Genomic DNA, 13,650 nt, shown 5'->3' with positions numbered 1-13,650 from the left:
GTTTTTAATATCTCTAGTAAAAGATTATTAGGCTAATCAGTGAGCTGGGTAGGTAACTCCAGCTTTCCCATTCTAAATCTCTCTTAGGTCTATCAGAAAATTGCTCAGGTATTTTTCATTTATTATGAATATCTTCCCATATCAGTAGCTCTTCATCTAAAATGCCATATAAAGTTATTATAAATATTCCAACTGATGAATGTACTATAATTTATTTTTAAATTATACATCCAAAAATTGGGAAACAGAGATGCACAAAAATTTTTTTAAATATATATTCAGGTACCCACCAACCACAGTAAATAACTGCTAACAGTTTTTCATATTTGCTTAAAGTGTTTTTTTTTTTTTTTTTTTTGCGGTATGCAGGCCTCTCACTGTTGTGGCCTCTCCCGTTGCCTCTCCCGTTGCAGAGCACAGGCTCCAGACGTGCAGGCCCAGTGGCCATGGCTCACGGGCCCAGCGGCCATGGCTTACGGGCCCAGCCGCTCCGCGGCATGTGGGATCCTCCCAGACCGGGGCACGAACCCATGTCCCCTGCATCGGCAGGCGGACTCTCAACCACTGCACCACCAGGGAAGCCCCAAAGTTTTTTGTTTTTTTTTAATAAAAATATTACAGGGCTTCCCTGGTGGCACCGTGGTTAAGAATCCACCTGCCAATGCAGGGCACATGGGTTCAATCCCTTATCCGGGAAGATCCCACATGCCGCAGAGCAACTAAGCCCGTGTGTCACAACTACTGAGGCCGTGCTCTAGAGCCCGCGAGCCACAGCTACTGAAGCCCACGCGCCTAGAGCCCATGCTCCGCAACAAGAGAAGCCACAATGAGAAGCCCGTGCACCGCAACAAAGAGTAGCCCCTGTTCTCCGCAACTAGAGAAAGCCTGCGCGCAGCAACAAAGACCTAACACATACAAAAATAAATTTTAAAAAATAATTACAGATAAAATTGAAGTCTCCTTTATCCTCCTTTATCTCCTTCCAGAGGTCCTTCCCCCTCCCCACCAATACCCCCTTCAGGTAACCACATTCCAGTAAGAAAGGAATAAGCAGAAATCGGAGGGTCTACTCCTTCCCTTTGGGTCCTGACCCAGCAGTTGCACATATCACTCACTTCTTTTATCTTATTTCCAGAACCTAATCACAGAGCCCTCAGCTCCAAGGGTGGCTAGGAAATGTATTCTTTATGCTGGTTGGAAAATGGATAGGGAGTTGGAAGAATGAGCAGGCTCAAACATAGCCATATTGGCACTTCTGTGCTCTGTGGCGTACGGGAGGACAAACAGCACAGAATTAAGTCAGAGGAAAATTTAATGGTTATGAAATAGTGGCTGACTTCTCCCTCAGCTTTTCCATCTTGCGTCACAGAATTAACGTTGGATGTAGAAGTACTTTGTCATCATGAATGAATGAATGAGTGAATGAACAAATGAATAAACAAACAGTAGAGTTATTTCCATACTTATTGCTGTCTCCCTTCCAGATCACTAACTTGTTGTCCGGCTTACTCCTCTTTTCATTACATGACCTCTCCTTTCCTGGTGCATCCTGCCTGTCTGCCCATCCCTCCCCATAATAGTCATGGAATTCAGCACATAGTAGGAACCCAATACCATTTTGTTTTCCAATACCATTTTAGAATATCAAACTTTAGGATTTTGAAATAAAGGGCCTGAAGGTAGTATAATCTCATTATGAGAACAAAGCAAGTTACAGAGTAGTATAAATAGTATCAGTATCCCTTTTAGGAAAAGAATATCTCTTTGCACCTGTATAAAATTTTTTCAGGTGTTTCATATTAAACTATTAATAGTGATTACTATGGGAACTGTGATTGGGATTAATGTGGAGAAGAGTTAGAGTTTTGTTTTTAATTTTATACCCAGTAGTACTCTTTGAATCTTTAACATGTATATGTGGTACTTTTATAATTAAAATATTATAGTGCAGTGCTTCCCAAACTTTGGGAGTTTATGTACCAATAACATTTCCAAGGGATTCCCTGGCGGTCCAGTGCCAGGACTCAGCACTTTCTCTGCCATGGCCCGGGTTCAGTCCCTGGTCAGAGAACTGATATCCCACAAGCTGCACAGCACAGCCAAAAACGAAAATTTCCAAGAAATTTGAGTCTCCATATACGTTTGCCAATAAAGCCATTAAAAGTATAACCACGACTGTGTTCTACAATTGCTATTTCATGAATCAAAGGGCATAGTCTCTAAGTAATGGGTAATCCTCTAAATTGAATACACTTAATTCTGTGAAAAATTCATTACATTGTCCTTATTTTTCTCATTTTTGCTTTGGATCTTTTAAAAAACTTTGTAGTTTGGGTTTCTTGACATTTTTATACTTGGCACAGATAGGACAAGTGATTTGCCTAAGGACAAACAGCCAGTGGATAGCAGAGGGGAGGGATCCAGCTTTATGGACTTCTGGCTCCCAATGGGGTCCTTCTGGTTGAATAAACAAATGAATAAATGCTTGAATATGGCTAGACACTCTGAATTCTGACACCAGAATTCAAGCTTTTTAGAATGAATTAACTCAACACTTGTATTAGGAGAAGGGCAGCAATGAAAAAAAAGTGAAAATCCAAAACAGGATGTTTTGGAGACAGTATTTAACTGGTCTAATTCATATTTGAAATTTATCACATAGTTGAGACAAACGGGGAAGAAAACAATAGTAGATCTCTTCATTAAGCTGTCGGTATGGCAACAGTAATTTTTCAAGGCTGCCTTAGCTGGGGTCACTGGAATGTTAACAATGAAAAGAAATTAATTTTTTCTTTAGAGCTCATAGGGCACACTAAAGCATAGTAATTTATAACTGCTTTTAGAGCAATTTAATGCTATTTGAAATATCAGATATGTAAAAATGTATTCAAAAGTCCAAGAACTAAAATTATAGAAATGTATATAGGAATATATATTATGTTAATATAATATAAATATATTTTAAATATGTAACCTAAAATGAAATATTATAAAAATAAAATAAATATATCATATACATAAATTATATATACAATATAAACATATTTATAGAAATATATATGACCATGAATATATAATTCTTTATTGGCCCATTTTTGTCCTACCCTATATTGTATATCTGTTAGTATAGGTATGGAAGTTGACACCATTCTCAAAAACTGTTCCAAAATGACGAGAATTAGATTTGTAACAAGTAGTTCTATGTTGATGAGGAAATATACTTGCAAGTAGTCTTTCTCGTCACAATTCTGTGAAGGTGTCTAGGGGAAAACACACTGTGTTTTCCTTTACCCTTATATACAATACTTCAGACACCAGATGTGTCGGGTTTTTCCCATACCAACCAGTTCTCCAACACCAGCACGATGTCCTACGGTTCCATTCAATTCTGACACTAACTCTCTGGGTCCCACAAGTTAAGGGCTCAGTACCACAGGACTCAGATGCACCCCCCTTCAGATGCCATTTGCAAGTAGTAGGGCCCCAAGTTACCCACAGCTTCTGTGCAAATTGGCTACAAATTGGAGATTCCCATGAACCGCTCCTTGGGTTCAGTCATTGGCTAGAACAGCTCACAAAACCCAGGAGAACAGTTTACTTACTCTTGCTGATTTATTTACTCTCAAGAAAGGTGTGAAACCTAATTGTCGTCTTTATGACTCTAGAGTGCAATGAAGCGCATAGTAGCTACTCTTTTGTGTGGTGATCATTTTGAAATGTATTGAAATATCAAATTACTATGTTGTGCACCAGAAACTCACATAGTGTTGTAGGTCGATTATACTTCAACAAGCAAACAAACAAACTCATAGAAAAAGAGATCAGATTTGTGGTTACCAGAGCTGGGGGTCGGGGGTGGGGGGGAGATTGGATGAAGGTGGTCAAAAGGTGCAAACTTCCAGTTATAAGATAAATAGAGATGTAATGTACAGCAGGATCAAGATAATGAACACTGCTGCATGTTATATATGAAAGTTAAGAGAGTAAGTCGTAAGAGTTCTCATCCCAAGGAAAAATATCTTTTTTTTCTTTTATTTTGTATCTGTATGAGATGATGGATGTTCATTAAACTTACTGTGGCAATCATTTCATGAGGTCTGTGGATCAAATCATCATGCCATACTCCTTAAACTTATACAGTGCTGTATGCCAGTTATATCGCAATATAATTGGAAGAAAGCAAATTCTTTTGGGATGAATTGACATTTCAGCCAAGTAATTTTGGCTGTGTTGCGTCTTCGTTGCTGTCCAGGCTTTCTCTAGTTGCAGTGAGCGGGGGCTACTCTTCACTGTGGTGCGCGGGCTTCTCATTGCGGTGGCTTCTCTTGTTGCAGAGCACAAGCTTCAGTAGTTGTGGCACACGGGCTCAGTAGTTGTGGCTCGCGGGCTCTAGAGCGCAGGCTCAGTAGTTGTGGCGCACGGGCTTAGTTGCTCCGCGGTATGTGGGATCTTCCCGGACCAGGGCTCGAACCCGTGTCCCCTGCATTGGCAGGCAGATTCTTAACCACTGTGCCACCAGGGAAGCCCTGGAAAACTTTTTAAGAATCCCGCTGCCCAGGCCATTCTCCAGATCAAAGAAATTAGGTTCTCTGTGAGTGGGACACAGGCATCAGAATTTTGTAAAGCTCTCCAGGTAATGCCAGTATGCAGCCAATGCTGAGAATCTCTGTCTTCAGGCATTTTAATAAGAGAGTTTTTCAAAATAATGGTCAAGAGAAGCAAGTTGATATGTTTTAAAAGTACAAGTGCCTGACAAAGGAAGCCAGAAGGAGAAAACAGCTAAGTGGTTTTGGAGCTTGCTGTCTGCAGGCTGACAACAGAGTATGATCATCCTGACCCCTCAGAAGAGAATTGCTCAACAGTCAAGTTTTGGAGGGTGAGCCAACCTTGGGAGGGCTGAATGATGAGAAAGAGATTGCTGAAAATGCCTCACTTACTCTTTTTCTCTCTCGCTGAAAAAGAAGCTACTAACTAACTGTCTACACAAATGAAAGGTACAATTGGGCTGAGATTGTCACCTTCTCCACAGGCCTTCCAAAGGCCACCGTGTTTAAAATTGTAATCTCTGATCTCCTCTTAGAAATCCCCATTCTTCTTTTCTCTCTAATTTTTCTCTGTAGCACTTATCAACAACCAACATACTATTTCTTTTAATTGGTTTTTATCTTCTGCCTGCCCTCAGGACACCAGAGCGACAGAGCTTGCCCTTTTTGCTCACGGATGTCTCCCCAGTGCCTAGAACAGTGTAGACACCCAGTCAATAATTGGTCAAAGAATGGATCTCAGATCAAGACTAATAATAGTAACTAATATAGGTTTAGTCTTATATTCCGGTGCAGCAACCCTATGAGGTAGTCACATTTGTGTAATCAGCTTTTCTGAATCCCTTTATGACCCGCAATTTAGGTTTTTGGCAGTGCCACTGACAAAAGATAAAGATGGAAGAACAGCAGCTAGTGGCTAGAGGAGGCTGTTTGGATAAGTTAACCTAGAAAAGAGCTCTTCCCTTGAAGCAGGAGAAGTGCTCTAAGACGTACTGTTCAGGGAAAAATGCAAGCGGTAGGAAAGCAGGACATGTGCAGCAGAACGCACATTTAACAGCCAGACGCACATAATATACCCAGCACATTGCTATAGATACGTGCATGTATTTGCAAAAGTGTAGATGACAGTCCAGGAGGATATGCAGCAAACTGATAACAGTGGCTAACTTTGGGAGGCATCGGGGTGGAGGAAAAACACGGTTAAGGGGAGCTTTGGTGCTCATTGTGTTGCTTGGATTGTAATGTATCACAAGAATGTTTTCACATATAATTTCACATTTAATTTCTAAAGCATTCTTTGTCTCCTAGATACCAAACATAATGATACATTTGTATTATTTATTTAAAGTATGGGGGAAATACTTATATTATTTATAGACAATGTATGATGAAAATGCATTACAGAAAGAAGAAGCATATGTACCTAGAAGAGCTAAGGGCTCTCTATTCCTGAATTGTGCAGCGGGAGGCAGTGCGTTTTCAGATCACTTAATAAGCATAAAGCGTGTGTGTGTGTGTGTGTGTGTGTGAGGGTGCGTGCGTGCATGCATGTGCTTGCCTGATTTTGATCCAAAACATTGACCCATAAATTACTTTGCTAGAAAACGGCAGCAAGGGGCTTCCCTGGTGGCGCAGTGGTTAAGAATCCGCCTGCCAATGCAGGGGACATGGGTTCGAGCCCAGTTCTGGGAAGATCCCACATGCCGCGGAGCAACTAAGCCTGTGTGCCACAACTACTGAGCCTGTGCTCTCGAGCCTGTGCGCCACAACTACTGAAGCCCGCACACCTAGAGCCCGTGCTCTGCAACAAGAGAAGCCACCGCAATAAGCCCATGCATCGCAACAAATAGCACCCCCCCTCGCCGCAACTAGAGAAAGCCCGTGCGCAGCAACGAAGACCCAACACAGCCAAAAACAAATAAATTAAAAAAAAAAACACAAAAAAACCGGCAGCAAGTACTTATTAGGCATCGGTGAGGGAGGGGTGGGTGGAGGCTTGTCAGCATGCTGCAGGAGGAAGATAGCTTATCTCTGGCTTTCCATTCTTTCAAGCCAAGAGCACACTGGCGTGGGAATTAGAGATAATATAACTGGGAGAGTAGATTCATTTATTTTCCTTACCCTTTGCCCTGCTTGAAAAATTACCAGTAGCAGCTTGTAGAGTTCTGTGTAGCACCCAGCATCTTTACAAATGAATGAGGCAAGAGCTTCCCTGGTGGCCCAGTGGTTGAGAGTCCGCCTGCCAATGCAGGGGACACGGGTTCATGCCCCGGTCTGGGAGGATCCCACATGCCGCGGAGCGGCTGGACCCGTGAGCCATGGCTGCTGGGCCTGCGCGTACCGCAAAAAAAAAAAAAAAAAAAAAAGAATGAGGCAATAAGTGCAAACAGAAAATGAGAGTAAGACAGTAAGATGAAGCCACGGGTAAGGATGCTGTCAAACTGAGTGTCAGTCATCAAGCTCTGTACAGTCATCAGAGGTGGCCTCAAAATTTGGTCGGGAGCTTTTAGCAGCCAAAAACAGGATGGAGGGAGAATCTAATTAGTTATAAGACCCACCATCATTTTTAAAAATTAATTATTTATCTTTTTTTTGGCTGTGTTGGGTCTTCCTTGCTGCTCACGGGCTTTCTCTAGTTGTGGCGAGCAGGGGCTACTCTTTGTTGCGGTGGTTTCTCTTGTTGAGGAGCATGGGCTCTAGTTGCGCCGGCTTCATTAGTTGTGGCACGTGGGCTCAGTAGTTGTGGCTTGCGGGCTCTAGAGCGCAGGCTCAGTAGTTGTGACGCACGAACTTAGTTGCTCCGTGGCATGTGGGATCTTCCCGTACCAGGGCTCGAACCTGTGTCCCCTGCATTGGCAGGTAGATTCTTAACCACTGCGCCACCAGGAAAGTCCTTCCACCATTGTTTTTGTATTAAAAAAATCATTTTTTCTAGGAAAAGCCTATTTTTTTTTTTTTTGCGGAACGCGGGCCTCTCACTGTCGTGGCCTCTCTCATTGCAGAGCACAGGCTCCGGATGCGCAGGCTCAGCAGCCATGGCTCACGGGCCCAGCGGCCATGGCTTATGGGCCCAGCCGCTCCGTGGCATGTGGGATCCTCCCAGACCGGGGCACGAACCCGTGTCCCTTGCACCGGCAGGCGGACTCTCAACCACTGCACCCCCAGGAAAGCCCAAAACCTTTTTTTTTTAAAGCATCCAGTAATGAGACACACAAGGCATTTCTCCCATGAGTCCTCACCAGTAAATATCCCTACAGTAAATCAATACATGTAGTAATGGGTTATTCACATGGTTTTTGTTTGTTTGTTTGTTTGCTTTTTTGCCACACCACGTGGCCTGCAGGATCTTAGTTCCCCAACCAGGGATCGAAACCAGCCCCGGCAGTGAAAGCACGGAGTCCTAACCACTGGACCGCCAGGGAATTCCCTATGGCTTATTTCTTGTAGCCTCCTTCAGTGCAGTCCTAATGTTCAAACTCAATTCAGTAGAAATAATTCTACTAGCAGGTGAACAAGGGGATCCCGCCTCTCAGCTTTCTGAGGTCTGGACTCATTCAAAGATAAAATTATTATATGATCTGCAATGGACAGAATATTCTTCAAGCAACTTACCACACGTATTGTTTCTGTAACACATATGTCTGCTGGGATCCCCTGTCCCCAGGAAACCCAGATAAGGTTGGCACGTACCCTCTGAGGAAATCCAAAACCCTCCCCAAGATTTCTGGCGATGTGTATATCATCCTCATAGTCACTGGCAAAATGTAGGGGAGAAAAAGAGTGCATGACCTCCCAGCACTGCAGCTTCAGACTACGCTTTGGGGGTCTCTGTTGTTAAAATATCCTTAGCCACCCACTCCGACTTCCCTCATCCCCCAGCACAGACCAGTTCCTGGCCCTTCTCTCTTCTCCACCCCAATCCCCCACTTCCCGCATCAGAAGAAAAAAGAGAGAGAAAGAGAGAGAGAGACAAATCCCTCTTGTTTTCTCAGTCAGAGGCAGCTTAACTATGTCTTTCTCCTTCTTTCAATGTCCCTCACTCTTATTACAAGACGATTTGTTAAAGTCTTTTCCCAAAGGCAGTTCTTTTCCAAGAGGAAAAAAAACAGTTATTAGCATGTGAGCTTTTGGCGAGACTCAAGTAGTATTAATTTTTTATTTGTTCATTCAGCACATGTATATGGAGCAATTACTCTGTGCATGGCAGGCAGCTACCTGCTAGATGGACCACATGAACAGGACAGAGTCCTTGCTCTGAAGGAAAAGGGAGGCAGACAGCAGATTAAACATGCAAATTGTAATAGTGTCCTAAGCCTCACTGTAGGGGAAGGTCAGAATGCTGCTGACAGCCTCTAACTCAGATAAAAGTCAATCAAAATAGCAATTGGAATTCCCTGGCGGTCCAGTGGTTAGGACTCTGCGCTTTCCTGCCGAGGGTGCGGGTTCAATCCCTGGTCACGGAACTAAGATCCCGCAAGCGAGGCTTCTCTGGTGGCGCAGCGGTTAAGAATCTGCCTGCCAATGCAGGGGACACAAGTTCGAGCCCTGGTCCGGGAAGATCCCACATGCCGCGGAGCAACTAAGCCCGTGCGCCACAACTACTGAGGCTGAGCTCTAGAGCCTGTGAGCCTCAACTACTGAAGCCGGTGCGCCTAGAGCCCGTGCTCCGCAACAGGAGAAGCCATCGCAATGAGAAGCCCGCGCGCCGCTATGAAGAGTAGCCCCCGCTCGCCGCAACTAGAGAAAACCCGCGCGCAGCAATGAAGACACAACACAGCCAAAAATAAATAAATAAATTTATTTATTTTTTTAAAAAATCATTTCTTTGAAGAATATCAGAACTGTCTGCAGATAACACTCAAAGCAAAGTTTATAACTTTTAGACTACGTTTAATAACTGTCTTTTAGCAGGGACCTAGAATTGCTAATATTTATTTACCTATGTGACCAGGTTGGGGTCTTTGAGGGGGCACAGTGATGATGCCCTTCTACCTCATTGGGGTTCAGCATCAATTAAGATGTAAAATCAAGGAGTCAGCAAGTGGAGACCAAAATGTCACCTTTATTGCTGACAAAGGCCCAGTTGGAGGTCAGAGATTCTGTCTGTGGGAGAGAGACTTCCTAATACTTAACCACAAAATGAGGCCAACTTGCCTATAAACCACACTACGTAGAGAAGACTGGTAGGCCAGGTCCCAAGAGGAAAAAAAAGAGGAAGGGGTTGGACCGCATATGTCCAGTGTATCCTTCCAAACTCACCAAGTGGGTGAGAAGAGGGAGAGGCGGAGCAAGACGATTCCCACAGCAAACAGAGTATGCCTTTTGGTCCCTTCCAGCAGGGGTCCCCAACCCCTGGGCCGCCGCCCAGTACCAGTCCTCGGCCTGTTAGGAACGGGGCCGAGCAGCGGGTGAGCAAGCGAAGCTTCCTCTGCCATTCCCCATCGCTCCCCACCACTCCCATTACCGCCTGAACATCACCCCACCCCCCCAGCCCCCCGTGGAAAAAGTGTCTTCCACCAAAGCGGTCCCTGGTGCCAAAAAGGTCGGGGACCGCTGCCTTACAGGATGTCTGTGAAGTTAGGGTAGCTAGTGCCATATCTGAGGAAATTTGACTTGCCACTTTAATTTGAAGTGGTTTGAATAAGAATGCATGTGGGATGAGAAGGGAGCTAGTTGGTACCCATCCCTGGGCCTGTGGTCAGGGAGGAGGCCTAGGGTGACTGTGCTACATATGCTGGGAGTGGTCGGCGGGATGGATATTTTTGTTCTTGTGGACAAATCCGCTCCAGGTGGCCATGAACCTACTAAGTGTGAGCCTGGGGTGACAGAGGTTGGAAACAAGCAGAGGTCAGCTTTTGAGATAGGGCATGGGTGGTCTTAGGTCAGATCTGTGATTCTTATCCTTTATTCTTTTGGACACCTGCTTGTGTTTCCAGTTGCTTAGAGACCTTTGCTTGGCTGTAGAAGGAATGCATCCTGTTCAGAGAATATAGATCCTTTCCTTAGTGCGCTTTGGGAAGTTATAACATGGTGATGGGAGCCTCACCCACAAGCTCTCGTACAAATTCACATTTAATCCTTGCCCCATAGGCCCAGCGTCTGAAAGAAATTAGCCAGACCATGAAAAACAAGGCTCTGCACCTATGAACCTTTTAATTAACATTTTAAGCATGCTATGTGTCTACCACAGTGGCTCTCAAGGTGTGGTCCCCGAGATCTTTTCAGGAGTCCAATACACCAAAACTATTTTCATGATAATGCCAAGCTGTTATTTGCTTTTTTCATTCTCATATTCTCACAATGTTCCATAGAGTTTTTCAGAGGCTACATGATGTGTGATATTGGAATAGATTTAATGCAAAAGCAGGTATGAACTCAGCTGTTAAAGGTATTTGAAAAAAATGTAAAATAATGCCTCTTTTCTCACTAACTTCTGTTTTGGAAAATATAGTTATTATTCATAAAATGCTATTTATCTTAACATGTAATGGGCTTATTATTGTTATTTTTTAAAAATATTTATTTATTTGGCTGTGCTGGGTCTTAGTTGCGGCATGCAGGATTTTTTTAGTTGCAGCATGTGGAATCTTTTAGTTGCAGCGTGTGGGCTCTTAGTTGTGGCATGTGGGATCTAGTTCCCTGACCAGGGATGGAACTCGGGCCCCCTGCATTGGGAGCACAGAATCTTTTTTTCTTTTTGAAATAGAAGTACCGGCACACCTTGTTTTATTGCACTTCACTTTTTTTTTTTAATAATTCTTTTTTAATATTTATTTTTTGGCTGCGTTGGGTCTTAGTTGTGACACGCAGGATCTTTCGTAGCGCATGGGCTCTGCAGTTGCGACACACACGGCCTTAGTTGTCCCGCAGCTTATGGGGTCTTAGTTCCCCGACCAGAGATCAAACCCACACCCCCTGCAGTGGAAGCACGGAGTCTTAACCACTGGACCACCAGGGAAGTCCTGTTATTTTAATACTTTATTTAATGTATTCTATTTTAATGTATTTAATGTATTTTATTTAATATATTTTATTTAAATACATATTTTAAAATTGCAACATCTAATATAGTAAATATCCAAAGATATAATCTGCATAAACAAAGGCATTCAGAGTCCTCAATACTTTTTTTAATCGAAGTATAGTTAATTTACAGTATCATATTACTTTCAGGTATACAGCATAGTGATTCCGTATTTTTGCACATTATACTCCATTATAGACTATTACATGATAATGGCTATAATTCCCTGTGCTATACAGTATATTCTTTTTGCTTATCTATTTTATACATATTAGTTTGTACCTGTTAATCCCATACCCCTAATTTGTCCCTCCCTCCTTCCCTCTCCCCTTTGGTAACCACAGTTTGTTTTCCTCAATAATTTTTAAAAGTGTAAAGAGTTAAATTCAATGCATATTGTATCTTGGAACAGAAAAAGCACATTAGTGGGAAAACTGATGAAATCCAAACAAAATCCACAGTTTAATTAATAGTATTGGATCAATTTAATTTCTTAGCTTTGGTAAATGTATTGTGGTTACATGAGATGTTAACGTTAGGGAAAGTTGGGTGAAGGTTATATGGGAACTCTTTGTACTATCTTTCTATTCTTCTGTAAATCTAGAATTATTTCAAAGTAAAAATTTTTTTTTAAAAAACTGTAAAAGGATCTGAAGACCAAAGAATTTGAGAACCACTTACTTACCACATGCCAAGCCCTGTGTTGGGATCTGGAAATATAAAACTAAATAGGGGGACTTCCCTGGTGGTGCAGTAGTTAAGAATCCACCTGCCAATGCAGGGGACAAGCGTTTGAGCCCAGGTCCGGGGAAATCCCACATGCTGCAGAGCATCTAAGCCCATGCGCCACAACTACTGAACCTGTGCTCTAGAGCCCATGAACCACAACTACTGAGCCCATGTGCCACACCTACTGAAGCCCGCACACCTAGAGCCTATGTTCCGCAACAAGAGAAGCCACCGCAATGAAGAGTAGCCCCCGCTTGCTCCAACTAGAGAAAGCCCATGTGCAGCAACGAAGACCCAACACAGCCAAGAATAAACTAATTAATTAAAAAAAAATTTTAATAAAAATAAAACTAAATAGGTTACTGACTTGCACTCACTAGCTGTGCAGACAAGTAGGGTTTAATAAAAGCTGACTTGTGAGCAACTAGTCTTTTGTGTATGGACAACGTCTTACAACTGTTCCTGTTTCCCTCTTCACTTTGACTACTAGGAAGCTCAGAGCCACATTTGGGCTTATTTCCAGCAATAGGATCTATGGGAATGCTTTTATGTTCTAACTAGTTCCTGTTTACACCCAATTCCCCTCCTTTCATTTTCCCTTTGTCCTGATTTCCTCACTTTGTATTTTGAGGATTTTTCTTGTGTGTATTGTAGTTGATGTACAACCATATGCACCTCTGTAAGCCTCTTTTGAAACAAGGCAGGACACTAAAAATAAATATTTAAGGTTAGGGTCCATTGCATTTTAAATCTTTTAAAAAATGTATTTTAAAATCTTGAGGGTGTGTTAGATACCATCTCTGTCTTTGATGAGATTACAAGCTATTGCCACATATGCAAACAGCTACTACTAGAAACAATAGAATTTGATAGGTTACAAAGGTAGTACAAGCACAATAGGAATTCAGGAGAAGAGAGGCCCATTCCTGTCTTTATGGGAAAGTTGCAGTCCCACTAGTCCTTGAGGTATGGGTAGGCTTTGAAAAGGTAGGAATGGTGGGCCTGCGTAGAACAGATATATATGTGCAGTGTCTATACATATATGAAATTTGAATACTCAAACATATACACATATATGGTGGAAGAAAAGCCACAGTTGGAACATAGTTTACTAGCCTTTTTGGCATTTTTGATTACTTTAAAACGAAAATGAGTTGAGCTTTCACTATCTCACTTTGTTCTTTGGGCCACTGCTATTTCTGGACTTTTATCTCCCTTTGTAGACTATTCCAGATTTACCCCTGGTTATCCAGTAAACAGTAGAAATTTTAAATGAGTACCTCAATGAATTTTAACTTTGTCTCAGAGGAAAAAGTGTTTCTAATTCTAATTTTATGGCAAACTTGAGTAGAA

This window comes from Tursiops truncatus, chromosome 18, assembly GCF_011762595.2.
Source record: "Tursiops truncatus isolate mTurTru1 chromosome 18, mTurTru1.mat.Y, whole genome shotgun sequence".
Taxonomy (NCBI): domain Eukaryota; kingdom Metazoa; phylum Chordata; class Mammalia; order Artiodactyla; family Delphinidae; genus Tursiops; species Tursiops truncatus.
The sequence above is the reverse complement of the archived record's forward strand: the minus strand, read 5'-3'. Positions refer to the sequence as shown.